This window comes from Echiichthys vipera (genome assembly GCF_963691815.1).
Source record: "Echiichthys vipera genome assembly, chromosome: 22".
Classification (NCBI taxonomy): Eukaryota; Metazoa; Chordata; class Actinopteri; order Perciformes; family Trachinidae; genus Echiichthys; species Echiichthys vipera.
This window is the reverse complement of record NC_139847.1, coordinates 7,968,171-7,977,020: the sequence shown is the minus strand read 5'-3', so window position 1 is coordinate 7,977,020 and position 8,850 is coordinate 7,968,171.

Here is an 8,850-nt window from a genome sequence, read left to right as displayed (position 1 = left end):
TGTTTTATGCCCAGTTCCCTTTTTCAAACCGGCTATAAATCAAATATCACTGGCATTTGTTACTGATGTCTATCTACAGAAGCTTTGCTTGTCGACAGTGAAGACATGCATTCCAGTTTGCTATCTCTGCTGATGCTAAAAGCACATCACAGTCTGTGCCTGGCACCAACCAGTGCTTTAAACGCAATGTCAGGAACCTTTTTCCTTCATACGATAAGACCTGTCAATCACTTTTTAGCTACGTTGCTAGCATGGAAGAAAAAACATTCCCATGAGGTGTACTTTGAGTTTGGCTAAGTAGCCAATGTAAGCATGCTAGCACGCTAAACTAAGATATGACAAAGTATACCAATATTAACATGGTACCTGCTAAACATTAGCATTTGAGCATTGTCACTATAAGCATTTTAGCGTGCTGACATTAGCATAGTGCTACTGACAGCACATACCCACTGAACCAGTAAATAGTAGCCTCAGAATATGTTTATAATATAAAGCCAATAAAAAATAATGTATAAAAATATTCAACATGGTTATGAGTGATTTGGGTCTTTTAGCAGCTTGATGTGTTAGCCTCATTATGCTCTTAAAGTATTTGTTGTTATGGGTAGATGGCTCTTGGGTTGCCAGTTGGGTTGTTTCTGGATTAAATCTTTCGTCTGATTGTGTTGCTTGTCTGTAACGTATTGGTATTGCTGATTATCTTTGCCAGGACACTCTTAAAATTAGATTTTTGTTGTAAACATATTTCTTCTCTAAAATAAAATGCTCTAATTGAGTCAAAAGAAATTAACTAAATGAAGAAACAATATTAAAGTTCTACAACAAATAAAAAAAACAACCATTATTGTCCTCATTATCTTCATTATCATGTATTATCCAGCTTCGAAGAACACTGATTAGTCAATTACGGCATATTATGGTCTGTTATTTCTGAATGACAACCGCTGACATGGACGCAGTTTTGATTGGAGACTTAAGAAAGTAACTGCAAGCCAATCATTATTGTGAATTAAATTAATTCATAATGTTATGATAATTTAATTGGCTATAATGAACTGTTGCCATACGTTTTCCCTTACATGACGAGATTCTTAAACTAACTGAAGCTCCCCCGGTTATAAAATGGTTTAGAGTAATTGAAGAAAATCATCGTTCATGTTCAAACGTATGGTTCTTCTACAATCTGCCACATTTAAACCAAACGCCAACCTCATGTTTGAGTATTAGTGTTACATGAGCTTTTGTTGTTGTTGTTTACTGGAATACCACACATACCCATTACAGTCTGTTCCAGCCCAGCGTCTACCTGCAAGAGGAAGTTGGATGAGACGTGGAGATATGAAAACGGGATTGGCAACTGCAGATTTATGGGTCATTCACGCTGTTCGCAAACATGTATTACAATTGAGGAACACAATAGGAGGAGTTCTTTTTTTTTAATCCATGTGTGGTTTGACAAGTGTGTTACAGAGTTATCCGTGTCTCATCAATCGCAGCAGGGCGCGTTGCATAATTTTATCTGTCAATCTTGAGCTGTTACATCACGTCTTGATTGCGAGCATGATTTTGGGCTCTATGCGTGGAAAAGTACTTCGGAAAACAACAACTAACTCTCTGTTGATGTCAAAATGAGTGCCACACCGATATGATGCTAGCCTATCACATCGGTTTCTAACGGTTTAGGCTTATATGTTTTCCTATATGAAAACATTTAGTTAGAAATTATGTCAATTAGTTATCTATTTTTATTTTTTATTTAAAAGGTCAGCAGTTGACTCATACTAAACTATTACGCCATTTATTTATTTTTATTCTTTATTTAAATGGTCAGCAATTGTCTGGTACCGAATATACAGTACTGTTTAACTATTCATTTATTTTTTATTATTTAATTAAAATAGTCTGCAACTGACTGATACCGAACATACAATACCGTTTAGCTATTTATTTATTTTTATTCTTTATTTAAATGGTCAGCAAATGCCTGGTACTGAATATACAGTACTATTTAGATATTCATCTATTCTTTATTCTTTATTTAAATAGTCTGCAATTGACTGATACTGAGTAATATTTAGCTATTTATCTATTTAATTTAATTCCTTATTTAAATAGCCAGAAATTGACTGATACTGAATATACAGTACTATTTAGCTATTTTTTTTATTATTTTTTTAATTTTTTTATTTAAATGGTCTGCAAATGACTGGTACTGGATATACAGTACTACTACAGTACTATTTAGCTATTTATTTTATTTTTATTTATTCTTTATTAGTCATATTAATGCTAAATCAGTCCACAATCATAACATAGAAAATGTCTGTTTTCATTCCAGTTCAAAAATTCACTATATCAACCACCGTGTGTGGTAATAGGTGAATATTCCCCCTCTAAAATCCCATATTGGTCGTGCCCTAGTCAAAGCAAATTGGTATTGCTCATCAGTGTCAGGTATGACAAAACTGGTGTTATGAAGAATATAATAATACAGGATGTTGGTATTCTTGTAAAACAGAAGGGGAGTGAGAGTGAACAATTTATACCACAGTTAACTTGTTTTTCTTTTATGTGTAACTCAAGTGACAATAGCTGCTCTTCCAGTGTAAGTGAGGAGTCAATCATGTTAATCCAAGTCTTTACCCCACCCCTTCCCGAACAAGTACGACAGGCTTCTGGTTTCATAGAAGGAAATGGCTCGGTTACTCAGGAGAGAAGTCGTCTGCGGGGGTTCATTGTATCTGTTGGCGTCATAGTCAGGTTTTCCTGTTATTAGCCTGAATTCAAAGGGATCAAATCTGGGGAAAGAGAAGAGCTCCTACGTTTGATAACTTGGAAGTTCTCATAAAGTGTAGATACATAGCCTGACATGTTTTATACCTTTAGCGGAGCCTTATTTCCGCTTAAAAACCAACTTGATCTCACACACACATCCCATTTTTTGTCTGCAGCCCCTGCTTTGATGTCTCATTACAGTAAAGCTTTAAAGGAGAGGCGATTTCCTCAGGATGTTGCTGCAGCAGCTTATGTGCTTTTCCGTGTGTTTGGAGTTAAGATACGCTACGTGCATTTCACACGCTGCTGGTTGAGTGGAAATACAGGAATTTGTGGATCTGATGTATAGCCCTCTGTTTGTTTACTGTTTGCTGTCTGTGAACATAGGAGGGTGTTGGCTAGGTAAATGCCGCAGAGGCATTAGGTCATAAAAAAATGTCTTACTATCATATACCGAAAGTGTATTTTTACGACCTGTGCATGATAATAAAACATTAACATACATTTCCAATCAATCAAATGCAGTTGTTTCACCCAGAATTCCTCTTACCAAAAAAAGGCATGTATGTGACGTTAGGGGGAGGGAGATACGTCCATCTCGGTGACGTTTGCGGCCGAGGAGAAGTGAGGGCCAGGGGCTAGCTGTCACTCAAGAGGCTGCGCACCTAATTATTCATAAACTTTAACCTCCAATAAGATAAAAACTAGTCTGGTACAAAATAATTCACCGCCCTCAGTGTTGTCATGGCAATATGACTGGATATATTCACTGTACCAGGCCTGAAATAGGTTTTATAATGCTGTGAATGAGAAATTGCTCTATTATGCAAACTGCTGGATCAGCCAGGAAGTCGCTGTGGTTGGGGCTTGAGGCGGACCGAACAAATGTTAGCCATCTGTGATGGTACCCACCTGTCACTCAAAGCGGCCATGTCCTTAATTAGTCATGACTTAAATCATTCATTCATCTTCAACCGCTTGTCCCTGTCGGAGTCGCGGGGGGCTGGAGCCGGTCCCAGCTGACATCAGACACAGTTGTCATGAACAGAGAAATTGGCTATAGAGACCAAAAACTTTTGTACCAGGCTGTAAACATTTTTGACGCTCCTGTAAAGTTGGCTCGCTGTTGGATCCTCAAGTGGCCATTTGAGGAACTGCAGGTTGGCTGCAGGTTGGCGCTAAATAGCAAATGTTAGCAAGCTAGTTTGCTAAACCAAGAGGTTGAACATGGTAAACATTATACATACTAATAATCAGCAAATTAACATTGTTGTAGCGAGCTTGTTAGCGTGCTAACATTAGCTTTTATCTCATAGCACAGCTGTGCCTAAAATACAGCCTCACAGAGCTGCTAGTGTGACATTAAACTCCTGTTTCTATTTCTACTGAGCCTTTTATTACTTGGGAACGGCCTGGCTCCAATTTAACCTCTCGTCAGCTACTGATATCAGCTACAACAAACAAAGTGGGACACATTTAGAAAGTTTATATTTCAAAGTTTAAAACGGTCTATGCCAGGAAGTGCTAATCTGTGTGCTCACCTGTGTGCAAATATGCACGAAAGCTTAACATTTGCACAGTAGCCCTAAGGCTTGCGGGGGTATACACTTTAAAACTACGCAAAAGTAATGTTTACAGTAGCAACAGGTTTACACGTGAATCAGTGTTGTCTGTAAATTCAGTTGACCTCGATTTTCACCTGCCCTTAAGGGTCAAACAGGACAGGAAATGTATCTTTTGCAGTGCAAAGACCTGGCAATAAAAAGGGAAGCTGGAGGAGTTCTCAGTGGAAAATAGAAATATGAGGTCTGTAAATAACTTTTTTATTTGAGTTGTGAGTTGTGATTTATCCCAGATTGATAGCACAAATGGGACGTTTGCCAGTAACTTTCAGAAAGTGAAGTGAACCTTTTCCAAGAACAATTACGGGACAATGACATGGAGCGGCGCCCGGATAAGAAACATTATTTTCCTTACAGGAAAGCTAGTCGTCTATTTAACTTTACCGAAAATGTACCTGCGGTGTTATTGTTTAATTTTCCACTGCAATAGCCCCACTGGGCCAAAGTCCCATGACGAGGATGTGGCCAAGTGACCCGACCTTCACAGGAATCACATGACTCATGATGTGTCTGAGCGGCAGGCTGACCAAAGAAACAGAAAACAAAAAGCAGCATCTTCCAGACAGCCAGCTGCAGATGTCCTAATAAGGCATGTCAATGGGACCGCGTTGAGCAGAGGGAATGACACCGCGTCTGCTTTTTTCCCCTCTAGTTATCTTTAGGTTGCGTCAGTCTGCTGATGAGCTAATTTCCTCTCTGTTTTTGCGGGCGGGCTGAGCTAAGTGGTCAGGGTTTAAGTGTAATAACACGAGCAGGCCAGACAGGAGGAAGGGTTCGTCTGGGGGAGTCCCTTAAATCACGAGGCTTATTTTTAAGATTTGAAGTCATTATGATAAAGCATTTCAAAGAGCTGATCTTGAAGCTTTTACAGCAGGGAACTTTATGCCAAAGTGAGACCAGCCAAATACGTAACATCCTAGAATAAATGGAAAATAGGATTTTAATGTTTTCTCCACTGTATTCCCAGAGTCATCCATTCATGATAAGTGGAGCTGAAGGCGGGTTGCTTGAATAGCTCTTATCACAATGCTTTCCCTGTATTTTATTCATGAACTCTATTGTTGTACAGTAGCTAATTATGGAGGCTTATTTTGAAAGCAAAATAATGCCCAAAAATGGATATTCTTGAAGCTGATGGAGAGAGAGGCTGGAAGATGTCAGCAGCGTTTACTCTTTTGTTTTGACTGCATGTCAGTGCCTTCCGCCGCCCCCTCCCTTTTTTTTGTTGTTGTTGTTTGCACTTTTAGCTCTTTTTATACAAATTGATAAATGTGGTGTTGACTGCTTTGTTGTGGAAATGCTCTTGAGCTCAGGGACCAATCAGAATCTAGACTAAACCAGGAAGAGGAGGTGGCTTCCTGTCCAGCCCCGAAGGAGATGACATTATCCAGTATATGACTCTAGAGCAGTGTACGGAGAAACAATAGCTTGACAAAAAACGAAAAAAGACAGATTAAAGATATTTATTTGATCTAAATACTTAAGAAACTTTTTTTCTACAGGCAGGGTTTTCTAGGCCTCAACAGCACATTGAGTTACTGACGCCAACAGAACTATAGCTATATAACTTTTTTCCAAATGGACTCTCACACAGAACGCAATCTTTCTTTTATTTATTCAGAGGTGTGAATAATGTCAGTGTTACATAATATGTGGTCTATTCATCGGTGCTGAAGTGAAGTGGCACAACCTTGGGGTTTCTCCTTTACAGCAGTAAAGTAACCCTGCATCAGTAGATGTAAAACTGTGCATGACAACAATATTGTGTGTCCCGAAGTGACAAATGATAAGGGGCGGCAGTAGCTCAGTCCATAGGTGACTTGGCCAGGAACCATAGGGTTGCTGGTTCGAGTCCCTGTGTGGACCATGAATGGAGTGTGGACTGGTGGCTGAAGAGATGCCAGTTCATCTCCTGGGCACTGCCGAGGCGCTGTTGAGCAAGGCACTGAACCCCCAACTGCTCGGGGCACCGTTCACTGGCAGCCCCCTCGCTCTTACGTCTCTCCATTAATTGCATATATTATATTAATATAGGTCCTGTCTCTGCATGTGTGTGTGTGTAAAATGAAAAAAAAGAGTGAAAATTGAATTTCGAATAAAGGAATTCTTCTTCTTCTTCTTAAGTAGTGATAACATTAATTTGTATATCACTTATCAAAAGAGTACACTGTCAGAATAAAGTACAGTGTGGCACAACAGTGAACAAAATAAACCTAAAAATGAAAAGACAAATGATAAGAAAGCTTGTTTAAATAAGGGGAAGTCTTCCAAAAAAAAGAAAATCTCATCCTCTCGGCAAGAAAGCGAATAAGCTTGTGTTACAAAATGCAGATCTATTCTTCAGGGTTTGAAATAGATTGGAGTTAATAGTAGACTTGTGAACGTCATCAGTGATGTAGCCAGGGGTCACTGGCTGTTTTTCCGGTCTTTCAACGTCAAACACCCTCGCTATCATGGATTTGTGGATTGTGTCCCGGCAACACTCCCCCGCAGACCGCAGAACTCACAAAAACACGGGAAAATGCAATTTACTTGCATACCAATCATCATTTTGTGAGGGTTTTTGAAACGTTTGTCATATGAGCATAACCCTGTGAGAGGCCCCACTCTCTCTGAGGAATGACTACCACCGTCTACAATGTTTCTAGCTGCCTGTATGAGTCCTCGACTGCGTCTGTAAAAACGGTCAGGGGTGTCTCTACGCACGTCATCAGCAGCTCCATAGAGGCCGGCTGATGAAAACGGTGGCAAAGCTCTGGTTTTTCTGCTTGTGTCGTCGTATGAAAGGAGCCATTAGTCAGTCTTAAAGAGCCACACCGTCCTCCTGAGCTATTAATAGCCACACAGACGGCTTTATTTATTATTTTCAGGAGAAAGTTGGCTATGGAGCATTTGAAGCCAGCCCAGCAAAATCCCCCTTTCCCCTGTTCATTTCCTCCCCACCCTACACTCCTCAGAATGCCATGTACTGTGACAAATCTCTCATAAATGTATTTTTAGACCTCAAGCGCACCACAGTTTTCTGTTTATACTGTGATCTGTGTATAGGATTAACACATAAATAACCAACAGGCAGCTGGTAGATCTAGTTATAAGTGTGTTATTTGCTCACATTAATCACAAACGCTGAATCTTTGGCCAATTATTCGCTCAAACCTCGACTTCACACACGGCTAAACCAGCGGTGGGTTTGTGTGTCGTCTGGTTTTCACTGAGAATCATCAAGCTACTCTTTAAGAAAAGGGGGGCCCAGAGGAGATTCACTTCAACGAGAGCCCCGATGCTTTCTGAAGCGATTCAGCGCTGAAAATTAAAAAAAATAGATAGATCTCTGCTGTGGTATGGTCCGAGTTCATTTGCTTCAACTGTCCCTGTTTTCAGCTGTATTCTAAAAGGCTGTGAATAAAAATCCTGAAAGTCAGTGACATCATCGGCCTTGTGAGAGGTTAAATACCTGGATCTCACACCAGTTAGTTGGACCAGTCCCAGCCTGGTCCTGGTCCTGGTCCTGGTCCTGGTCCTGGTCCAGTCCAAGCCTGGTCAGATGCGTACATGAACTGATGAAGCCTCTTGGATGAGAGGTGAAACGTCTTCCTAGACAAATAACCAGTCCAGTTGTTTTTGACTTAGATTACTTTGAGGATAACGACGACCTGGACGAATGAGAACATTCACAGGCAAAATCCTGAAAGGTTTTTGTTTTCGGGTAAACACAAAATGTTTGTTTCGAGCACAGGTGTCACTGTGTCCACGTCACACAATGAGGGTCTCACAACAAAAGTATGTAGGTGAAATACGGATATAGGTCATTTCAAATCCCACTAACGATATATTTATCACGATATAGCATGTTTTCTGGTAATTCACTAAATAACTAAAGCCTATTTTTGTAAATTCCTGTGTGAATTAAATACTTGACAAAAGAAAAGCACTGAGTATTATTTTATTAAGAACTTTAGCGCAAAACTTGCAAGGATCATACCGTAAAGCAGGGATGTCAAAGTCAAATACATCAGAGGGCCAAAAAAACTAATTTGCTACAAGCCGAGGGCCGGACTGGTTCAATGTTTATTAAAACATATTAAAATTATTACCTACTGAGCAGGCACACCAGCAGGCGGCTGTGGCGTGCGGGCCGGTTCTAATACTAATCAAATATCATCCCGGGGGCCAAGATCATTCATTCACGGGCCGGATCTGGCCCTCGGGCCTTGACTTTGACACCCATGCAGTAAAGTGTCGTCCCAACGGCGTAAATGTTGCCGTAAAGCAGTTTCACCGCCGTTTTTCCGTTGTCGTGACAGAAACAATATAGATGAATAAATACGACTTTGACTATAGATATAAGATATCGTCTTATTGCCCAGCCCAAGTTCCATGTAATCGCAACATCAATATCAACTTTCAAACAGGCAACGAATACAAAACAATAATTAAAAAGTGCTGATTT